Below are 20,010 nucleotides of genomic sequence, written 5' to 3' on the forward strand. Positions count from 1 at the left end.
GTGAGCAAATTGACAAGAGTTACCAACTAAAATGAAAACAGACAAAGGAGGTTACATAGCCACAAGCCATGAATTGTAACTTCCAATCACTCCAAAAAAACCGTAAAAGATGGCATCATCTGTAACTGCCATCCAACATACAAAAAAACTGCCAACTACGAGCTGTCATCCAAAGAACATCAAAGAACTATAACATCCATCCACAATGCCAAAAAATTGGAACTACCATCTAAAAAGCCAAAGAACTAAAACTTCCATTCAGGACGTCAGAGCACAATCACGACCATTTAGGACGTCCGAGAATTGAAACTACTTTCCAAAATTCTGGAGATAGCAAAACATGGGGCAAATCCATCGGTGATTTTTGTAGAAAGGAGATTATAGCAGTAACTTCTTATCAAAAAGCCCATAGGAAAAGCAACCAAAGAAAAACAAAGGGGAGGGGAGAAACAGAGAGAGAAGGGGGGTGACTCTTGAGAGATCTCGAGGGGAAAACAGAGAGAGAGAGAAAGAGGAAACACAGAAAATGAGAAAAACAAAGATGTTGGCACAGAAAGGGGAAAAACACAGAAGATGAGAGAAATAGAGAAAAGGGAAAAACACAGAAGAGGGGAGAAAAACAAACAACACACTTAAAAAAAAAAAAAAAGAAAACCCCAAGAGATCTCGATATTAAAACCTCTCTCAAAAAAGAAAGAGAAGGGGGGGATATAAAAAACACATTGGTTATGTACATAGAAATGTTAGCAGAAGAAATATAAGGTGTTTTTCGTTATCATTCCCATTTACACATTGTATGTATGACCTAATGGTTCCTACAAGTTTGAAACTATAATAAGCTATTGTATGGTTTGTTTTGTGCAATTATACCTTACAACCATGTGTTATATAACAAACATCATTAATAATAATTGGATCAAACCCACTATGAATCCAATAAATAAAGACTCCAATTTTATATCATGACTAATATAAGTCATATATGATCCAATTCAACGAGACCCTCTTCCTTTTTTTTTTTTTTTTTTAGCTTGGCTTGGGGCTACACAACGAGGTAGCCCATTTCCCATCCACTGGAGCGGAATTTGATTCCCTGCTACAACCAGACCCAGAATTAAAAATATATTGAAGAGCATTATTAATATAGGACTCGGATACCTAAGACCAATGAGGCATTGAAAAAATTGGCTACATCTGACAGCATGTGCTGTACAAGATCTCTCCCAGCGTGACACATAAATGAACTCTATGGAATTGAGACAGTGGAGAGAGCCTCTTGACAGAACCTAAACAAAATGATCAGTGCCGCAGTGCGGAATTCACCAAAAAATCTTTTGAGAATAACATGTTTAAGCCTTACGCTCAGTTTGGAAGAGTACAAAATATGAAAATAATATCAAATACAAAGTTTTATACTGTATAAATTTATATTTGTACTCCTTTCAAATTAAGCCTTTGGAAGGAGTGCAAATACAAATAAATACAAATAAAATAATATAAAATACAAGGTTTTACATTTTATATATTTATATTTATACTCCTTCCAAACTGAGCTTTAAGGATCAATTGGGTGCAATCGGAGAGAGTTAACCTCAAGAGATACATTCAAGGATGATGTTTGTCTTTTCTTCTTTTTCTTCTCAAGTTTGGACGATCAGTGTGGAATTGATTCATAAAAGCAATGTCTCTCTGCTGAATCATGTTAATTAGATGGTTGGTGATAGTATATATGTCTTTTAATTTTTTTTTTTTGGTTTTCCATATATAGGCTATAGTATCTCGATTGCATGGATTTCATTGCTGAATCATCAATAGAGAAAAGAAAATGGAACCCCCTACCTATGTATTCAATCCTTATTGTATTCGAGTCCAAACTGTTTGCGCTTTAATTTATACTGGGAATCTGTATATACACATTTTTTATGTCACAAGGCCAGTTTAATTACATTCTGGGTGTGGTTCATCAACTTCATGAAACCTATGCCTTTCTTTTCATTTCATGAGAAGGTTCCATGAAAGAACTCAGAACTGGGGACTCAGTCACAGACTACTATATAAGCTTTATTATGCAGGTTTTGGGTGGGAGGGAACATAGGGCGTCATGTTATGTTTTTAATGGTTTCTTATTTTACCAAAAAAAAAACACCAACGACCTGGCTAACAAAAAAAACATATATATGCTAAAGGTTGTCTCTCCCATCTTTTTCTTTTTTGATTTATTAAACTGTGTGTCTGTTTAGTCTACACTATACAAGCAAATCTCTTATTTGTTTATTTGTAGCGGGTACAGAAACACAATTGGCATCATCAATTAATTGATGGATGAGACCCTCTTCTCTTTCTTTTGAGTCTTGGTTCTAGCCTGTGTCAATGATGTGGTTATCAACTTCTAATTCCATGCAATCAAGGTAGAACTCCAAGATCTATATTTATATTATTATAAAAAGTATAAATGAGGGTATAAATGAGGGTGAGGAGATTTTTTTTTACTAAAATGTCCATTTTTGTTATTTACTCAATCTCTAATTATGAAGGTTGAAAATGTAATTTCAATTAATGCTTTTCACCTCATTTAATTCCTTCTCATTAACTCCCATTATTCTCTCTTATTAAATCTCATATTTAAGTTATCTTTTCACTAATAAATGATACTAATTAGATCTATATCCACTACTTTTAATAATATAAACCCATATATTTTAAAACTTACTAAAAAACAAAATCATTTTTTATCCAAGTGATGACTAAGCAATTCAACCATCCGAACCAAATTGGCTAACCCATGAAGTCATAGTTAGATAATAAAATTTTTAAATAGAAATAAATATAGAAATTTACAAAAATGTAGAAAAAATATACACATTTATGATATTTTTTATTAATCAAAATAGAAAACAAGTGTAATAAACGATAATTATTTTTAGGGTAAATTTCTTAAACTACCCTTATGGTTTAACTAATTGACTAAGTATACCCTTACTGTTTGACTATTGTCTAATGCTACCCCTACTGTTTTTGACAATTGACAAACTCTACCCTTACCGTTAGGATCCATTAATTTCGTCACACGTGATATATTATTTTTTTGAAAAACACAATTTTACCCTTCATCCCTCTCCTTCTCCCTTCTTCTTCTCCTCCTTCTTCACCATCTTCTTCAAGAGACCCACCAGTTCCAGGAAAGCAGCAGTTATGGGGAATTCTTTCATTGCTCTTCTTGGATTTCCAACCACTCAAGCAATGGAACTCCTCCAAGATTCGCAATCCGCGAGAGTTGCAAATCTTGAAGTTCTTTCTCTCCTACCTTGGCGGGACTGAGAACAGAAGTCACACCGGCCAGAGTTGTAGATCAAAGCCGTGTGGAGCTTCCTACTCCACATTATTTATCCTCTGAATTGGTGAGAGAAAATGAAGGGTACCAAAAGATGAGGTGGTGTTCAAGGGGTTGAGTATCATCGGTGTGCTAATGGCGATTCCCAAGGCTGAAGTCAAGAGGATGAGGGGAAAGTCATTCAATTGATGCCTAGGATTATGTGTAGGAGTCATGGGAGCTCCCTGGGTTTGATAGTAGAAGAGTGGGTAACCGGTATAATTGGTGAAGAGGTCGAGATTAAAGTGGGAAGGGAGTTTCCTGACGTGTCCCCAACGCCCAACACATTTTGGCTCTAGGTTATCTAATCCTGTTTTTGTTGCTAAGAAGCAACGAGGCAAACTAAAGAGAGGAGGAAGAGGGTGAGAGAGAGAATGTGTTTGTGGATTTGGTGCTAGAGAACATGGTGGAAGGGGAGAGAGGAAAGAGAGGGAAGCTGTAGATTCAAATCATTTGGCTGGTTTTTTCTTCTTCATTTCATCATTATAGTGCCCACATTGGTGTGAATGAAGATGGATATGTTGGTAGATTAGAATTTACCATGCTCACATCTCCGAAACATCATTGTCCGAGCCGCTACTGTAGGTTGCAACAGCGACGGTGATGAAACATGAGCGAAAAGGAGAAGGGACAGATGGGGGGAGAGAGAGAGAGAGAGAGAGAGAGAGAGAGAGGCCGTGTGAAGGGGTCCACCACTACTACAGGTTGTAACAGCGACAGTGATGAAATAGGGGCGAGAAGGAGAGGGGACGGATGGAGTGTGAGAGAGAGAGAGAGAGAGGGCAATGTCGAGGGGTCCACCATTGCTACAGGTTGCAACAACTACGGTGATGAAACAAGGGCGAGAGGAAGAGGAAACGAAGGGGATGGATGAAGAGAGAGAGAGAGATAGGGCCGTGTGGAGGGGTATGCCATTGTTGCAACGACGGTGATGAAACAAGGGCGAGAGGGACTTGCACGCCGAAGAAGATGAAGAAGAAGAACACGTAAGGGCTAAATAGACATTTTAACCCTGCTATTAATATTTTAATGGCAATAGTCATTTTTTGAAACAATAAGGGTAGTATTAGACAATATCCAAACAGTAGGGGTATACTTAGTCAAATAGTTAAACTATAATGGTAGTTTTAGAAAATTGCCCTTATTTTTATTGATGATGAAAATGAAATACATAATCTAAAACTAACCAAAAATGAAATTATTTTCCTATTTAGCGGAGATCAATAGCTCAACTTGTCAAATCTATCAACCTTTAATGTCATAATTAAATAATAAAAATTAATAAAATATAAAAAAACACAAAAATAAAAGAAATACATAAATTTTACAAAAAAAAATATTTGGGCACATGTATAATATCATATATTTATCATATTCAACAAAAAATAAGTGTAAATAACAACATTATTTTTACACAGATAAAAATAAAAAAGTATAGAACAAATTAAACACATCTATAATTTCATATTTACACTACCATTAAAAATATGAATAAGATTGTGGAATTTCTTTTGATTAAAATACCCATTTTTTAATTTAATCCATATTTAATTGTGAGGTTTAAAATATGGTTTGAACTACAATTTTTACCTCATTCAATTCCCTCTCTTTATAAGTCTTACATTTTTTTTGATAAATGAACAAAAAAAAAATATATACACTAAGAAGAAAAAACGTTACAAAAAAAAGAAGAGTCTAGCCAAATGGGTATGCTTGTCAGTGATACTCAAAACTTTCAACCCAATATGAGATGCTTACATAATCAGATTCAGATTTTACAACTTACATCTAATTAATAGTAAAAAAAATATAAAAATAAAAATACATGAATCTTATATTAAAATTTTGGATATATTATTCTTATCATTATCACCACCTAGAATATGGCTATTATATAGCTACTATAATGGCTATATATTCAATTGAGATTACTAGCATTAATTAAGCTCTTGGTTTAGAAGCCAATGATGGGATGACCATGCATTTCAATATACCTGCCTATTGTACAATGGCTCTGAATAACAATAATTCTATGGGGTTTAATTTCGTGTTGGTTTGGAATCCACCCAACAACTATACCTGCCTTAATGGTGAAATGAACCCACTATTTCTTCTTTTTTTTTTAACCAAATGGTTTCAAAGGTATACGCCATAGGAAGATTTTGAGCAGATTCCATAATTTTTGTTTAAATAACATTAAAGGTTTAGGTTGAAAGAGAAAGCAGCCTGCAATCATTTATATGACAGAATGTCAATGTTAATAGGATATATAGCGGTAGGTAGAGTCTTCTAATATCAAACCGAAATGTCTTCTAATATCAAACCGAAATGAGGAATCAAATGATAATTATTCGGGTAAACAGCGAGGCCTCGAGCAGGACCTTGTTGGATAGAACTGCTACATCATTTTAGATTCTAAACAGCACGATTACGACAGATTATCATCCTTGTTCTAATAGACCCGCACTTTTCCGGAGAAGAATAAAAATTAAAAGTTAAAAACAAAAATTATCAGAACAAACTATAATATAGTTTCTTGATTTTGTCCCACCCATTACATAAGAATGCACATGGCAATTGAATACTAAGCTGTATCCATATGATGGCCAAAGCCAAACACATTTGGTTAACAATAAACATTATGGCAAATTAAGGCAATCTGGACGTGTCATTGTTGTATTATAGGCTCACCAGACAAAGCTAACAGACTAGTCACTGGGGGGCAGTCGTGTCTGTTGGATAACTTTATAGCTTAATAATCCAGTACTGTTACCATTTGAAATTGCAGCCGTTAAGGGGGTGGTTACTGGTTAGGAGCACAGGTCGGAGTAGTGGTGGTGGTATCATTAGAGACCGAGGTGATAATCTATTACTACCTTTTGCAAGCTCCTATGTTGTGGAAGTCTCAAATACTCAAGTCCAGGCCCAAGCCCTACTGGACGGGCTCAGCCGCTCAGGTTATGTGATGAGATTGGGCTAGCTGAATTTTGGGTTGAGATGGAATTAGAGGTTCTGGTGACAATGGTTAAAGGCGAATCTGCTGTTCTTTGGCGCTTGAGGCATATCTGGGATCAAACTGACCGAGGCACTTACCTACAAAAGTCGATCATGTTAAGGCCATCTTCACTTTTTGGTAACTTACTTATCCGGGTAAATGCAGTTATCTGGTTAAGTCTTTCCTGGGAAACATTTTTATCTAGGTAATCGTATTTGGTCTTTTATTTTTCATGTAAATAAGACAATGACCATTTTAGCCATAAAAATCTATTATTAAAAAAGACATTTTTGTCCCATTCAAGTGTTGGCAATTTACCCCCTAGGTGGAAAAGTTATTTACCCATGTAGAAGATAGGTATCACTTACCCACAAGAAGATAAACTTTCCCTGATCCCCACATAAACATGAAAAATGAACATGGGATTCTTGGTCAATGGGAACCAAAATCCCATTGACCAACTTTCACCCCTCTCAAAATCCGAAAAAAGAACACCCCCTTATAGAGAGTGCAAGTGGGTTGTGGATGCGTTAGCAAATCACAGGTGGGATATAGAAAGGAATCAGATCTTTAGTCCAAATGATAAGTTAGGCCCCGTTTGGTGTGTCTTTTCGTGGGGTTTTTTGACTGTTTATAAGTCAGACAGGCAGTTTTTCGTTTGGTTCATAACAGGTCTAATTGCCAAAAGACAGTGCACCAAAAAGACGCGAAAAGCCCATTTTAGGCTGATTTCAAGAAGTCCATTTTGGTGACAATGGTTAAAGGTGAATCGCATCTTTCTCGCTTTATTCTCATGCGTAAAGACACATAAAGATGCACAGTAATCAAACTAGCTTTGTACTGCTCAGATCTTCATGTAAAAGCTCAATATCTCTTAACTGTCAGATCTACTAGAAAATCTTCCCAAAAAGATTTGCCGAATAACCTCTTAACTGGTTCAGATTTACAAACTCTAAGAAAAGGTAAATTGGGCATACCTTTGGATTTGACCGGAATATTTTGGCTTGTGTTGAGAAAGAAAAAGAGAGCATTGTTTAGGGCAAGATCGCAATAGTGGAATCAAGCCCCGCAATTACCACCTACCTTGGAGAGTTATTAATATGATGCGTTAAATACCAAAAAAAAAAGAGAAAAAATAAACTGGCACGGACAACTTACATTTTAAGCATATAGATTGGATGGGAGAGGAAAATAGCAAAAGGAGTAAGGGCTCTAACGAACTACGATACATCGAAAGGAGCCAAACACCATCATTGTCGGTGGGAAATCCCACCACTGGTTCAGCATAGTTCAAAACCAAATGGACAAAAAATGTTGTTGGTCTAAATTTACGGGACAGGCTGAACCATAATTTATTTATTTTTTTCTTATTCATTGGGCTACACCACAATTTAATCTGGTCCCTGTGCAAATCATATAAAATGAAATGTATTTTATTATATTCTATTTCTTTATCAACAAGTGAAATCTACTTGTATATGAATGTACATATATGCACTATGATGAGGCGGAACCAAGATTCATCTAGGCATCTGTAGCGTCTTCTGGGTAGACCAGTGGGAAGGCTTGTGAAGTAGTGGATAGCAGATCCAAGCTATTGGGGTCACTCTATTACGATAAGTGGAGATACATCATCAATCCCCGCATACATGTAATACGTAAAGGGATTTTCAGAGTAGGTTTGCAAGCTGGGCGGGTTGGGTCGGGTTGAGAGTTAACCCAGGCCCAACTCTGAGATATAAATTTTGGTCTCAGGCCGGGCCCAACATGGTCAGGTTTGCGTTTACAAATCCATGCACAATGCAAGCTCAATCCAACCCAACTCATGGTGGGTTTGGGCTAGGCCTAAGTGATTAATTTTGGTTGCTTTTCTCTTTGTAAGGCAGGGTTCACCTGGAAAGTCGATATGCAATTTTTTTTTTTTTTTATGAAAACTCTTAGAGAGCCCAGATTGATTATTGTCCACTCATTTTCTTGATTCTTTGTTGAGACTTTTTTAATGGCTTCTTGAAATCAACTCAGCCAAAGCTTAAGCCCTCCCAAAAGAGACCTAGGATTAAATGTTACAATCTATGAACGTGTGCTTGGAGGGGAAGGGTGGTTGGGATTTGTGACTTGTGAGAATGGAAGGTGACAACTGACAGAAAGCAAACATGGAGTTTGATAACGCTCAATGAATTCCCAACCACAAAGGAAGGAAGGTGGGGATAGGAAGTACCACCTTGGGTCACGTTAATGCGGTATTATCCTATTTGTACCAAAGATATTCTCAGGAGCTCGGCTACAATGCTGGTGCTGATCGTCTCAAATGGAGCCCATCTCATTATAGGTCCTAATCTTATTAACATAGAGATGTTGCAGTTTAAGAGGACATCTCACTAGGACACGTAAGTTGGTTCATTACTAAGCTTGGGAGTGCGTATTTGAAAAATGTGCTTATTCTAATAAGCGTTTATAAGCATTAAATGATGAAAAAAATACTTATTTTTAACAGTAGGTAGTATAAGTATTTTCAAAAGATAGGTTGTAAATGAAAAAAGCATTTATTGAATAAGTTGTTAAAAAGAAGTATATCTGAAAGATTTGGCCCGACCTCACTGTTACGCGACACGTGGCAGAAATAACAGCTCGGCAAAAGGGGTCAAGCCTAAGGCATGAACAAGGGGACACCAGCGGACCGAACTCCCTACGGGGGGCTCGAATTCACCCTTGGCCCAAAACCAGAGTAATCCAAACTGGCCAACTTTGTAACAGCTCGGGATACACCTCGCCGAACTGACCAACCTTGTAACAGCTCGGGATAAACCTCGTCGAACTGGCCAACCTTGTAACAGTTCGGGATACACCTCGCCGAACTGACCTGCCCTATAGATACCTCCGAGCTCAAGACTTTGCCTCACTCAACACTCCGCATCACCTTCTGGGCACCAAAACCAAACAAGTCGTACCATGCCTGACACTGAGGAAGTCCGTGCCCGAGGGCGCCGCACCTGACTGACTTGGGATCTGACATTTGGCGGCTGCACTCTAAACGGCCACCTGCCACCGCCACTGACACCGCCATCTCCAGTTAGAGAGACGGTTAGGCAGTGACGGTTCTGTCCCAACAGAAAGGACGACGGCCGAATTAACAAGCACAAGGGTAACCATACACGACCTGACAAGGGCCTCGGAGCGAGTGCGCAAAGTGACTATAAGAGCCCCTTGCCCCCAACAAACAAGGTATGCAAACTTTGCGCTATCTAGTATTATCTTGCTTTTGAAGGATTCTAACTTGAGCTTCGGAGCCGCTACATCAGGTTCCCCCCCGGAGCTTCCTCATCTCCTCCGTTTCAGGTTCCCTGCTACCCCGTTCAGAAGCAAGGTCGTGGACAGCTAAGACCGGCCGGATCGCGCTGCATCAATTGGCGCCGTATATGGGAACGCTTCAAAAAGCCTCCCTCCAAACTTCCATAACCCCTTTTCTTCAAAAAACCCAACACTCATGGCCTCCTCTAGCAACGCCGGACGTGGCACGGAGACAAACACCACCGGGGAACAACTTCAAGTCCCCGTGGTGTGCGTTGGATAGTTCACCATCCCCCTTTCGGTGGATGGGATCCCCAGCTTGAACGCACCACAAGCAGTGGCGCCCGTAAACCTTCCTACCACAAGCATCCCCTTTCCTCTCCCTATTGAGACAACATTTACTGAGTTTGGCCTATATTGCTACAAGGTCATGCCCTTCAGACTAAAAAATGCCGGGGCGACTTTCCAAAGACTTGTAAATAGGCTGTTTCGGCCCCTGATTAGCACGAAGATAGAGTGCTATGTAGACGACATGGTCGTCAAGACTCAGTTTTCACAAGAATTAATACAAGACTTAGATTCTGTCTTCCAAATCCAGCGTCAGTTTAGCATGAAATTGAACCCCAACAAATGTGTCTTCGGCGTCACCTCAAGCAAATTCCTAGGGTACATTGTCAATCGGTGCAGTATTGAGGCCAACCCGGACAAGATAAAAGCCATTCTAGATATGAGACCACCTCGGAAAGTAAAAGATGTTCAGAAGCTAAACGCCCGCATAGCCGCTCTAAGCCGCTTCATGTCCAAATCAGCAGACCGCTGCCTACCCTTCTTCAAGGCAATCAAAGGCAAAGGGTTCGAGTGGACCCAGGAGTGCCAGCTTGCGTTTGACGAGCTAAAAGGTTACCTCGCTAGTGTGCCGACCTTAGCCCGGCCCGAGGTGGGCGAGGTCTTAGAACTGTACCTCTCGGTAAGCGACGAGGTGGTCAGTTCGGTACTAATAAAAAAAATAGACCGGGTCCAGTGACCCATCTATTATGTTAGTAAAATTTTGCAGGGAGCAGAGACAAGGTACCCGCAGATAGAAAAGCTAGCATACGCCCTAGTGACAGCAGCTCGGAAACTCCGCCCATACTTCCAGGCTCACACCGTCATCGTCCTGACTGACAAACCTCTGAGACAAGTTTTACTCAAACCCGAGGTTTTCGGTCGACTGACGAAATGGGCCATCGAACTCAGCGAGTACAACCTCCAGTACAAACCAAGAACCGCTATTAAGTCCCAAGCTTTGGCAGATTTTATCGCCGAGTGCACTTTCACCCACGAAGCCCCACAGGTCGAGCCCGAGGTCCCCAGTTCGGGCGAACCCGGAGCTCCCAAGCCAATAGAGTCTGAACCCCGTGAAGTAGCAGTTAGTGTGGCATCTCTCCTGGTCAGGCGAAACGCGAATTGGGATGAGGAGCCTTGGATCCTTCACGTGGATGGTTCCTCAAACCGGAAAGGCAGCGGAGCTGAAATAGTCTTATGCGGCCCGGGCGGCACAAAATTAGAATACGCACTACGCTTTGAGTTCGCAGCATCCAACAACGAGGCAGAGTACGAAGCACTGATAGCTGGGCTGGACCTAGCGCAAAAGGTAAAGGCAATACACTTGGTCATCTGCAACGATTCCCAGCTCGTGGTCAACCAAGTTACAAGCAAGTATGAAGCACGCGAGCTCTCCATGGTCGCATATTTAGCTAAAGTAAAAGAAGCCCTGCTCAACTTCCAGTCACACTTCATCAGGCAAATCCCGAGGTCAGAGAACATTGAGGTCGACGCTCTGTCCCAGTTAGCCAGCACAAGTCACAACAACATGAGAACTGTTTATATAGAGGACTTACCTCGGCCTAGTATTCTCGGGGGGACAGAGGAGGTCACTCCCGTCTTGGAAGCAGAGCCGAGCTGGATCGACCCACTCGCGAGCTTCTTGATAGACGGAACCCTCCCTGTAGAACGCAATGCGGCCAAGAGGGTGCAGCGCCAGGCAACCAAATACGTCATAATAGACGAACGGTTATACCGACAATCCTACACGCTCCCCTACTTGCGTTGCCTGCGACCTGCCAAAGCCGAGTTCGTACTCCGCGACACTCATGAAGGCCTGTGCGGCGGACACTTGGGGGGCAGAGCACTCACCCAAAAAGCACTTCGACAAGGATACTACTGGCCAGCGATGAAGGTAGAAGCTGTCGAGCTCATCAGAAAATGCGACAAGTGTCAGAAGCACGCCAATATCCACCATCAACCTGCCTCCGACCTCAAATACCTCGCCAGCCCGTGGCCCTTTGCACAATGGGGCATCGACCTCCTGGGGCCATTCCCACCAGCAACAGGTGGAAGAAAATTCATAGTTGTTGCAGTAGATTACTTTACGAAGTGGATAGAAGCCGAACCTCCAGCAACTGTTACAGCCCGAAACATATAGAAATTCTTTTGGAAGAACGTAGTATGTCGCTTCAGGTTACCTTGGGTACTAATCTCCGACAACGGCAAGCAGTTCAAGGATATCAAGTTCCAAGAGTGGTGCCAGAACATGGGGATTCGGCAAAACTTCACATCAGTCGCGCACCCGCAGGCAAACGGTCAGACGGAAGTAATGAACAGAGCCATCCTGCGCGGACTGAAAGCACGTCTGGATCGAGCTAAGGGATTGTGGGCCGAAGAGCTACCAAGTGTCTTATGGGCTCGCCGAACTACAGAAAAAATTGCCACGGGAGAAACCCCCTTCAACCTCACCTACGGCACTGAAGTGGTGATCCCGACGGAAATTGAAGTACCAACATTGCGACTAGAAACATACGACGATCGGACGAACAGAGACGAATTATGTACCAACCTTGACTTATTGGACGAGGTAAGGGACCTCGCGCACATCCGAACAGCGACATACCAGCAGCAGGTAGCTCGCTACTACAATACCAAAGTAAAGCAGTGAAGCTTCCGAGTCGGCGACCTGGTCCTTCGTAAGATTATGGTGCCCGAACCCGGCGTGGGCAAACTTGGACCAAACTGGGAAGGGCCCTATAAAGTAAAAAGAGCGCTCGGGGGGGCATACGAACTCGAAACCTTGGAAGGCAAACAAGTACCTCAAGCGTGGAACATCGTGAACTTAAGGCGATACTACCTATAAACCGCCAAGCGAAGTGGACGAAATCAGGTCCTATGGGCCACGATGCAGAGCCAAGAGGAACCTCGGCGTAAACAAGCAAAGAAGTCGAGCATATTATTAGCTCGGCAAAAAATCAGTTTGCTGCAAAAAGCCTTCGCGGCAAAACAGGTCGCGGAAGTATAATAACCCGGACAAAGTGGCATCGACAAAGAATCAGTTCGGGGAAAAGGAACACTTGGGCAAAAAGACTATCTATTCTGTTGCAAGAAACAGGAGTACATTGTCCATCAGAAAGGACTTACAAAAAAAAAAAAAGGTTACATGCCCGGAGCTACTTCTTCGCCATCAGAAGGCACTTCAACAACACCCGAAGGCCCTGCCTCTCCTTCAGAGTCCGGCTCGCCATCGGCAGCATTGGCCATCTCCTGAGTTATATGCAAAGTGGATATGGCACTAACATCGAGGTCGAGGTACGTATTCCGGATCATCTACCTGCTCAATTTGAACCCCCTCCTATAAGAATCCACCATCAGATCGTCAAAATGCAGAGAGGCAATGTAGTCTTCAACTGCCTTCTTCTTGGCGTCTTCAATGCCTTGGGAAAAAATCTGTGTTCTCTCCCTGATGTCCTCCTGAAGATATTCGACTTGATGCTGCAAATCCAACTTCAAGTCCGCCATATGCTTGACAACTACCCCCATGGCCTCAGCGTCACGCTGAGACCTTGCCTGCCTGGCAATCGCGACGCGAGCAGCCTCTTCGGCAGCATAAGCGGCCGCCTCAGCAGCCTGGGTATTTGCCTCTGCAGCACGGAAAGCTTCTTCAGTAGCATGAGCGGCAGCCTCAGCAGCTCGCGCCTATCGCCAGCTCCTCTCCACTTGGGCCGCTAAGGCATGAATTGAAGAATTCACCTACCAAAAGAAACAAGTGAGCAATAACAGCAAAAGCAACAGAAAATGAAAAAGGCGGACGGAATCTAACTTACCACCATAGCATGTGTTACGGCGCAGCAGGCGACCTGATTCAAGGGAAGATCGGTCCACGCCGCGATATCCTCAGGGAAAGTAGCCTCCCTACTCTTCTGAAGAGCGTAGTTCGGCGTTAACACGCTCCTAAATTCCCCTTGAGCTCCCGAGCCCGAGGGCCCAGCCCGCGTATGAGCGGACCCAGAGTGAGCAGAAGCACTTGAGTATGCAGGAGCGCCCGTATGAGTGGTCTCAGCGTAAGGCGCCCCGGTAGTTTCGTGCATCAGAGTCACCTCGGGCTCCCTAGGCAGATCCTCTGGCGTGTGGTCTGGAACTTGGGGCTCCTCATCCAGGGGCAGCTCGGTACGAGTTCGCTTGGCGACCCGCTTCCTCCTCTTCATACCTTGGAACAGACGCCCCCCCACGATTTCTCTCCGCATCCATCACACCTATAGAAACGAGTTCGACATCAGAAAAAATGAAAAGAACAAAGCAAACAAGAAACTGAATAGCTAGAAACCTACCCGAACTCAGGCCGGCCGCAATAAGCTTGGCCTCCGTTAAGTAGTGATGGCACTTTAAACCTTGTCGTGCCCATTGCCAGAGGCCCTTCACCGTCTCTTTATCGAGAGTCACGCCTAAATCAGGAGCGGGCTCACCCCACCCGGTCTGAAAGGGCCATCCTTGTGCACTTTACACGCCGAAGTAGTCCCGCTTCCACGCCGGGACCTTATTAGGAAGATCGTGCAGAAGCTTAAAACCCTGGCGAGGAGAAAGGTAATATGCCCGTCTTCCCCCAGGAAGAGAACCCGCCTGTCTCTTGAGCATCAAGATAGAGGAGAATATCTCTAAGTCCAAGGGGAAGTTCTGCTCGCAAAAAAGGGAAACTGTCCCCACCAGGTTCCGAATAGAGTTCGGATGAAGTTGGCCAATGGTGACACCGAAGTGGTTTATGATTTCGACGAGAAGGGGGTGGAAAGGAAGTCACAACCCCGCAGCGAGCTGCTCTCGAAAAATCACGATCTCATCAGGACCGTGTTCCCAAGGAAAGCTACCCGAAGGAATAAAATATGTATACCCCCCAGGAAGGTTGTAAAACATAAGTATGGATTGAAGCCCCTCAGGCGTCATGGTCGAGGGACCAAACCTGTCTAGCATCTGACCTCGGCGGGAGGTAGACGCCAAACTGCCCGAAGCGGCTCGGCCTACTGGTTCATAGTCCTCGAATTCCACCTCAGGATCACTGAGGCAATCGAGGGACACGACTCGGTTGGTAGAACCTACATCGGCCCTACTTGAAGAATCGTCTGAGCTATCAAAGCTAGACATTGGGAAAAAGGTAGATTCAGGAAAGTACTCACCGGAAGAAAGTTTGAAGGATCCGGAGATTGGAACAAGCCAAAGAACCTTGAAGGCTATATAACCAGCCTTGACGCTAGCTGGAAAAAACTTGGATGCAAGCTGAAAAGTTGGACGCGAGCTCAGTAGACAAACCGTAGAAGTGACAAATCGACTGGGGTCCCCCACTATTTATAGCTACAGTAACCAAGAATCGACCGTGCAGATCGAAGACGATCCGACAGCCCACGTTTTCGTTGACCGCACGTCCCATAAGGTCGAGACGTGATTGGTGCACGTCTTTCTGAAAAAAGCGAAACGTCAGCGCACGTCTTTTTGAAACCGACGTCGCTTTGACACGCATCTTTCCGAAACTGATGCGCCGCACGTCTCCCTGACAGTTGCCCGCGCACGTATAGCAGTGGCACGCCTTTTTGAATGACCCACTGTCATGTCCCAGCGGCGCGAATTTTTGAAATTTAAAACGCACGCTGTCACAACCATCAGCATTCATGAGTAGGCACGTTTCCAGCCTTCTCGGAAACCAAAGAACCCTTGCAAAAGCAACTTGCGCAGTCAAGATTCGAAGGACGGGACAAATCCACCTACTACCTCGCGAAACTCCCTGCACCATGGCAAGACCCTTGGCGCGAGGAGTGGGGGGCAATTGATGAAAGAAGATTTCGCCCGACCTCACTGTTATGCGACACGTGGCAGAAACAACATCTCGGCAAAAGGGGCCAAGCCTAAGGCGTGAACAAGGGGACACCAGCGGACCGAACTCCCTACGGGGGGCCCGAACTCACCCTTGGCCTAAAACCAGAGTAATCCGAACTGGCCAACTTTGTAACAGCTCGGGATACACCTCGCCGAACTGACCAACCTTGTAACAGCTCGGGATTTACCTCGCCGAATTGGCCACCTTGTAACAGTTCGGGATACACCTCGCCGAACTGTCCAACTTTGTAACAGCTCAGGATACACCTCGTCGAACTGACCAACCTTGTAATAGCTCGGGATATACCTCGCCGAACTGGCCACCTTGTAACAGTTCGGGATACACCTCGTCGAACTGGCCAACTTTGTAACAGCTCGGGATACACCTCGCCGAACTGACCAACCTTGTAACAGCTTGGGATACACCTCGCCGAACTGGCCACCTTGTAACAGTTCGGGATACACCTTGCCGAACTGGCCAACTTTGTAACAGCTCGGGATACACCTCGCTGAACTGACCAACCTTGTAGCAGCTCGGGATACACCTCGTTGAACTGGCCAACCTTGTAACAGTTCGGGATACACCTCGCCGAACTGACCTACCCTATAGATACCTCCGAGCTCAAGACTTCGCCTCGCTCAACACTCCGCATCACCTTCTGGGCACCAAAACCAAACAAGTCGTACCATGCCTGACATTGAGGAAGTCCGTGCCCGAGGGCGCCACACCTGACTGACTTGAGATTTGACGTTTGGCGGCCGCACTCTAAACGGCCACCTGCCACCGCCACTGACACCGCCATCTCCAGTTAGAGAGACGGTTAGGCAGTGACGGTTCTGTCCCAGCAGAAAGGACGGCGGCCGAATTGACAAGCACAAGGGTAATCATACCCGACCTGACAAGGGCCTCAGAGCGAGTGCGCGAAGTGACTATAAGAGCCCTCTGCCCCCAACAAACAAGGTATGCAAACTTTGCGCTATCTGGTATTATCTTGCTTTTGAAGGATTCTAACTTGTGCTTCGGAACCGCTACACCGGGTTCCCCCCCGGAGCTTCCTCATCTCCTCCGTTTCAGGTTCCCTGCTACCCCATTTAGAAGCAAGGTCGTGGATAGCTAAGACCGGCCGGGTCGCGCTCCATCAATATCCACTGCTACCTTTTCCAACCAAATAGTGTAATATGATTTATCAATGCATATCTACTGCTATTTTTTCATTAAATTGGCAAGGTAATTATATGACCACTTCAAATTGAATTGGTGATCTCATTTCTCTTTACCTTTTTATCATAGGTATGAAAGTTCTCAAACAATGTTAAGCCAAGCCTCTACAGCCGGGCAATTTGAAACTGTAAAAATTAGTCAAAATAATTCCTCCATCATCCACCTTCTATTTGCATATGACTGCATCCTCTTCTGTAAGGCAGATGTAACTCAGGCTAAAACTCTGGTTAAAATATTGCAGTCTTTCGAAGCCATATTTGGTCAAAAAATAAATTATTCTAAGTCAAGCATTTTTTTAGTAGGAATGTACCCCGACACCACAAGAAATTCTTCTCTCATATGCTTTATGTAAAGAAAACCCTACTTGGATCCAAATATCTTGGCACTCAAGTTGGAACAGACATCCGTCTCTGTGACTCTCATAAGGAGGTCATTGAAAGTGTATAGTAAAAAATTGGTTCTTGGAGCTCCAAGTTATTGTTACAAGCAGGTAGAACCACATTAGTTAATTCAATTATGCAAGCAATCCCTGTATACCCCATGTCAACATCTATTTTACCAAAGTCATCCACTTCGTCCCTTGACAAAATGATAGGAACCTTTCTAGTGGGGGATTGCAACAAAAATTCCCTTCATACCATTGCTTGGAGGAAAGTATGTCTACCAAAAAACCAAGGAGGTTTGGGTTTCAGATCTTTTGACTCTATGAATCAAGCAATGTTTAGTAAGCAGATATGGAGGCTACTAATGGATAGCCAAGGTTTATGGAACAAGTAGATCAAGTCCAGGTATTTTCTAAACACCTCTATCTTCTTTGCAAAAAAGGCAAATACAATTAACAATGGTGGCAACAAGCCCGAAGGATGGCGCTTCTGCTAAGACCCATTTATTGTGGTCAATCAAGGATGGTGCAACAATATCAACCTACCACGACCCTTGGATTCCTACACTGCCAGGACAAGTTCCATCACCAACCTCAACATTTCAATCACAACGCCCTAAATTGAAAGTCTCAAAACTAATAAATTCTGATGGATCTTGGAACCTCCCTCGGCTTCAAGAATGCTTTCATGCTTCCACTATCCAACACATACTAGAAGTGACACCAAAGCCTAGCCAAACCAGTGACCTACTAGTTTGGAAGCACAATGCATCAGGCATCTATTCAGTCAAATCAACATATCAACTCTTCTCATCTTTAGGGGCTTCAGTATCCTCCACATATTTTAACTGGAAATTACTATGGCAGATAAAAGTGCTATACAGATTCCAAATTTTTCTTTGGAAAGTCCTCTGAGATGGTTTGCTCACAAAACAAAAGTGTTCGTCCTGGTTAATTGGACAAGACCGGCTTTGCATTTTTTGCAAAGTACAAGAAGAAACACTTCATAATCTCCTCTTTCAGTGCCCATTCGCACGAGCTGTTTGGTTCGGTGCCTAGATTGGCTTAAACCCCTCTACCATAGGTCAGGACCTGATTCACACTATCATCATTAATTGGTTTATAAGGATGTGTTCAATATTGTGTAAGCAGCAAGCAATAACAAACCTAGGCAAATTTGCTTTGATCATCTATCATATATGGGATGCAAGGAGCAAGAAAGTTTTTGAAAATATTGATCCGAATCCCATGCAAGTGGTTAACTTGGCAATGCCCTTCCAATGGAGCATCTAACAAATGAGGGCAAGCCAACTCAACATCAACCACCATCTTCTAGTCATTTGCCTTGTTTATTTACTGATGGCTCTTACGATCCAGCTTCAGGTGCTGTAGGACAAGGCTTCATCATCCAACATGGCATGGAAAGTTACACCATTGCAGAAGGAGGACCTTCATGGGCACTCTCAAGCTATGATGCTGAAATTCGAGCCATGTTAAGTGGACTACAAACAGCTCTCTCTCATGGTATTATTTGTCTTTTGGTATATATAGACAATGCTGCTTTAGTAGATTTTGCAAGAACAGATCGAGTTGCTCACTAGATGGAATAGTTACATAAAAGCCACTTGAAACATCTCATTAACTCCTTTAATTATATACATTTTGCACATATTGTAAGGCAACAGAACCAATCAGCACACATTTTAGCTTACTTGTCTTGTTAAGGACTAATCCGAGTTCGCTACAACTCGAGACAATCCCCTCATGTAACTTTCTCTATATAAATATATAATCCCTTCTCCTTTTGACAAAAAAAAAATGATTATTCTCAAAATAAAACTTATTTTTGAACTTATTTCTTAAATGTAAATAAATGCTTATTTGTGTGGTTCCAGCCCAATAAACACTTATTTTTATGCACTTCCAAATTTAGCCTTGGTATTATGTCAAGTGTCCTTGATTTTTTAATAATTTGAATATTTATTTTAAATATTAAAGGATTAATAATGGCACGAGAAAATCTGCTACAACCATGGTTGCAACACTCTCCTGCAATAAATAAAATCAAAACATGGAACTACTTTTTAATTTCCATCACCGGTGCATCTGTGTCGCAAGGGAGCATTGTGATTATGGTTACAACAAATGTAAATGGGAGAATGACTTTTTTTTTGGGAGAATGATTGATACCCCCAGTGTCAGAATTTTTAAGTTCAAAGTATATTTGAGGTAGTTGCCGGCTCGGAATTGATGCCAATTTACGGACGGATATGAGTATATGTGGTTTTTGAACGTTTTGAATATTTATAAATCTGCATTGAATATATCCGTATTTTTCCTTTTTTTTTTCATCTTACGTAAAAGCCATTAGCATTAAAAATTGTCTTGTGACGAGTAGAGTTTTAAATCCTTCATTCAATGCAGAATTGCAATTAGCAACAATGCATTTTTTTTGGTAAGGATTTACAATTATGACTCTCAATCTCTCATATTTCTTGGCTAAGAGTTGACCCTCGTTCTCTCATATTACATCTATGAAATATGAATATTGAATAAGAGATTATAAGAGTACAAACCGCATGCTT

This window comes from Nelumbo lutea, chromosome 2 (genome assembly GCF_056320005.1).
Source record: "Nelumbo lutea isolate HS-2025 chromosome 2, American lotus-T2T, whole genome shotgun sequence".
NCBI classification, from domain to species: domain Eukaryota; kingdom Viridiplantae; phylum Streptophyta; class Magnoliopsida; order Proteales; family Nelumbonaceae; genus Nelumbo; species Nelumbo lutea.